This window comes from Arachis hypogaea, chromosome 15, assembly GCF_003086295.3.
Source record: "Arachis hypogaea cultivar Tifrunner chromosome 15, arahy.Tifrunner.gnm2.J5K5, whole genome shotgun sequence".
Lineage (NCBI taxonomy): Eukaryota > Viridiplantae > Streptophyta > Magnoliopsida > Fabales > Fabaceae > Arachis > Arachis hypogaea.
Window position 1 is genome coordinate 98,706,664 of NC_092050.1, and position 4,875 is coordinate 98,711,538.

The window sequence follows — 4,875 nt, forward strand, 5'->3', positions numbered from 1 at the left end:
ACAGTATTTTCTGCAGAAATGCTGTTAGTGTGAGTGATACAAAATATCAAACAGCTAGTGGGTCAGTGGACCAAATAGTAAAAATAATGATATGCAGATAGCACCACAAATGGGTGAGAGGTAAAGGGAAGGAAATAACTAAAACTGAAAGTAAATTACTCAGATGGAATTAAATCAAACAAAAGAAAAGTGCTCAATCTAGTTATCCACCAATTTAATCATTGTTGATACAAAATCAATCCCCGGCAACGGCGCCATAAACTTGATGCACGGAAACTTGTCTCTCAACAGATTTTCCTCGGCAAGTATACCGAATTGTCGTTAAGTAAAAACTCACAATAGAGTGAGGTCGAATCCCACAGGGATTGATTGGTCAAGCATCTTTAATTGGAGGAATGTTCTAGTTGAGCTAAGCAGAATTTGATATGAGAATCGCAGGAAATTAAATGGCGGGAAAGTAAATGGCAAAAAATGTAAATGCTGGAAATAAAGAGCTGAATATAAATGACGGAAAGTAAATTGCAGAATCTTAAATGGGGAATGGGGAATTTAGCATGAAAGTAAATGGCAGAAACTAAAGAGAATGGGTAAGATCAGAAATGGGGAATTCATTGGGCTTAGGAGATGTTGCATTCTCCGGATCAAGTTCATTCTCAATTGATCTCCTTGGCAATCTTAAGTGATTGAATTCCAATTCCTTGGTAACTCAATCTCTCAAATCTTGATCAATAGCCAATTTCTTGGTCTAATTGCTCATGAGAGGAGATGAGGTGTGGTCACTGATTATACCACATGTATTTCCAAATCAAAGTATTGGGAGAATTATATGTCACCATATCCGCCCAAACCCTAATTTGGTCCAACATGAGAAAGTATTTCTAGCATGATCTCTTCATTCCTCTTCCAAGGTTCAGAAGAGATCCAAGTATGAATAGTTTCTTTTCCAAGACAACTATCCAATTAGATGGAGATTGAAAGCTTTCAAGTAAAATCAAGAGAAAAGAAAGAAGAAGAATAATGAAAACTATTATTGATCCAACAAATTACACAGAGCTCCCTAACCCAATGAAAGGGGTTTAGTTGTTCATGGCTCTGGGAATGGAAAGCAAAGATGGAGAGTACATTCTGAAGTAAAACTAGAAGTTGCAGAGAAAGTAAAATTATACAGAGAGTAGTCCTCTCAATCCAAAAGCTCCTCTCTAGTTCAAAACTACCCCTATATATACTATTCTTCTGATCTTCCAGTTGGCTCTTCAAGTCTTGGATATGGGCCTTTGGATCTTGAGTTGAAGCAGTTTGGAATCTTCAGTGGACTCAGCTTTACTTGCAGAGAAAGTGTGAAGTAGGCATGGACTTTGGCTAGGACGTTAGTGGCGTTAACATTAAGTGAAAATATGGGTTCGAGAACTTTAGTGACAATCACCTTTTGCACTAATGTTCCTAGCCCAAGATGAGTTACGTTAACTTCAACGTTAGTGGCACTAACGTGACCACCAACGTTGCCTCTTGATCCATCACGAGCGTTATTGGCGTTTACCTTTGCCAATAACATTGCCCTTGGCCCCTTCTTCCCTACGTTAGAGTTCGCGTTAGTGTAGCTAACGTGACTCTTAACATGGGTATGCCTCAACTTCGAGAGCGTTAGTGACACTTACCTTTGTCACTAACACTCCAAACACCTTTCTTCCCAAGTTAGAGTTTACGTTACTTAGGTTAACGTGACTTCTAACGTGGTAGTGATAGCCATCTCCAATGTTAGTGACAAAGGTGAGTGTCACTAACGTTGGCTCATCATTCCTTTCTTCCACGTTAGCTTCCACGTTAATGCAATTAACGTGGCAACTAACATGACTAATGGAGGCTTAGTCCAACGTTAGTGACAAAGGTGAGTGTCACTAACATTGGCTCTTCATTGCTTCTCCCACGTTAGAGTTCACGTTAATGTAGTTAACGTGACTCTTAACGTGGCAAAGTGTGCCCCTCTCCCCAACATTAGTGGCATTCACTTTTACTACTAACGTTGGAGCTTTACTTTTCTTCCACGTTAGCTTCTATGTTAACGTAGTTAACGTGGACACTAATGTGGGCTATGATGGCTCATGAAAGCATTATTGGTGTTCACTTTTCTCGTTAACGTTGTAAGCTAGCCTCCTTTCCACGTTAATGGTCACGTTAGTTGGACTAACGTGGCTATTAACGTGGCATCTTCCTTGCTTCCTTTGTCCTAAAATCAAGCAAATAAAGTGCATCAAAGCTAGGTTCTAACCCATGAGATTATGCATCATTCAATTTATCATTCAATTCATGCATAATTCTCATGAAATCATATAAAATTCACAATGTTTGCTTGAATCAAGATGTAAATGATTATTTACCCAAAACTTGCTTATTTTCTAAGAAAGTGCAAGAAACTACCCTAAAACCATAAAGAAAAGGTCAGTGAAACTGGCCAAAATGCCCTGGCATCAGAAAGACTGCTCTGATATCACAAATGTAATGCCCTCACTATCAGAATGTCACGCTTCCGGCTCCGTCACTCTGATAGATTGGATATTATGACGACTCTAAACATATTTAATACTAAAATAAGAGCCTGTTTAAAACTTAAAATACGCATAACCTTTCGAAAGATTTTTTCATTGAAAACATATATATACATACTTACAAAGAATATATATATATATATATATATAAACTTTACATATCATAAATCCTATCCCTCTTACAAAATTGGTAAAGATAAAGGCGAGGGAAAAATAATAATAATTAAGATAATACAAAGATATCGAATAAACAGAAAATGAAACAAACTCTTTCAAACTTCGTTGCCGATATTCTAAAAAGGAAAAGCCTGTAGGGGAGTGAGAACATCATCCTCGCTGGTTCTTACTACAGGGTTATAGGAATTGCTATAATAAGATACATAAAATAAAACTAGTTTTAAAGTACAGTGATCATTGCTCGTCTTCTGTGCCATTTTGAAAACCAAAGAATTAACATCCAAAATCCGTTTCAAAAGAGAAATCAGCTAATTATCCAAAATTTAGAATACCTTTTCCTCTGTTATAAAAATCTTCAAACCTTTCCTAGACAGTATGAATGATCAACCTGTTGATGACTAGAATTTACTGTATCTCTACAATAATTCCTTCGGTAAGTATACTGGATTATCGTCAAGTAAAAACTCACTGAGAGTGAGGTCGATCCCACAGGGATTAATTGATTGAACAACTTTAGTTACTGGGTAATTTAGTCAAGCTAATCAAGAATAAGTATTGAGTGCAGAAAATTAAACAACTGAATCATAAATGACTTGAAGGTAAAGAAAGCAGTAAAGTGATGGAATGTAAGAGCATGAAGATAAATTGCTAGAATGTAAATGACTGAATTATAAAAGGGAATGGGTTGATTGATAGAAATTAAACAAAGCTATAAAGAATAGGGAAGATAAGAATGGGGAAGATTCATTGGGATTAGGAGATGTTGCTCTCTTTGGATCAAATTTAGATCATCTCATCTTCAATCATGTAACTCATTGACCTCTTGGCAATTGATGATAAGTCATCATATGCTAGCTTTGCAAGCATTTTTCACTTGTTTCATTAGGTTTTATGCACTTTCTTGTTTTTTAAGTAAGTAATTTGGAGTGGAGTTGCATGGTTTTATTGAATCAATCAACCATCCTTTAATTGACATTAAATCATGAGGTTTAAGCTAAAATTAATTGATTTTTAAATGAATTTTTAAACCTTGTGAATTTAGTGATACTTTGATTTGTTGTTTTGATTACTTGTAGGTGAAGAAAAAAGAAAACAAGAAAGCGTGGCTTAGGAAGCATAGCCAAACAAGGAAAGCGTGGCACATCATGGAGCAAGAGCCATAGAGCTCTTACCAAGAGCTCAAAGCTCTCCATAAGAGCTTTATTCAAGGCCAAGAAAGCAAAGGAGCAAGGGCCTAAAGCTCTTGCCAAGAGCTTAGAGCTCTCACAAGGAACGCTACTTCAAGGGGCCAACGCCAAGCAAGGGAAAGCTAGGCTCTCCCTGTGAACCGAGCGCTACTCAATAGCAAAGAAAGCAAGGCAAAACTTCAAAGCTCAGCTCTTGCCAAGAGCTTTATCGGGAACACTCCAAGAGTAATTCCAAGAAAAAGTTTGCAAATGGAGGCACCAAGGTTCGAACTCATGAGAAAGGGGAAGTAAGGGAGCACTACTCTCCAAGGAATTAAGCCAAACTTGGCTGAAATGCACCCCACAAGTTTCGAACCAAGGAGCTCCCACTCAAGGCATGCGCTAGCCTTGTTTTCCTTCACAAAAATTGGGCACCCAAATACCTCACCAAGGACTCGAAGTTGGAACCTCCCATCTAAGCATTGAAGCTCAGCTCTTGCCAAGAACCGAGCGCTAGCTAAGGAGTGTGGCACGGCCAGGGAAGCTTTGCGAGCAATTTGGCACGGCCAGGGAAGGCTTGGTGCGCAACACACAAGCAACACCAAAGCTCAGCTCTCCCCATGAACCGAGCTTGACCGTGGGAGCAACACATGGGCTGAAAATTCAATTAAAAATCCAATTTCACTCAATTCTTCACCAAATTAAAAAGCCCACTCCAAATTCAAAAATCCAAAAATAGGAAGTGTATAAATACAAGCTAGTTTGATTTAGAGAAGGACTTTTGGCCTTCATTTAGAATTTTTTCACTTTTACTTTCTTTTTTATTTTTACTTTGGATCTCTGAGTTCTATTCTGGGGAATTGGGAAGGAAAATTGATCTCTCTTCTTCCTTGTTCTTGCTTCTGCACTTTTTACTATCTGTTTTGCATCTTGGGTGGAGAATTGAAGAAATTCTATTTCAATCTCACCTTGAGATCTCTTTCTGTTTA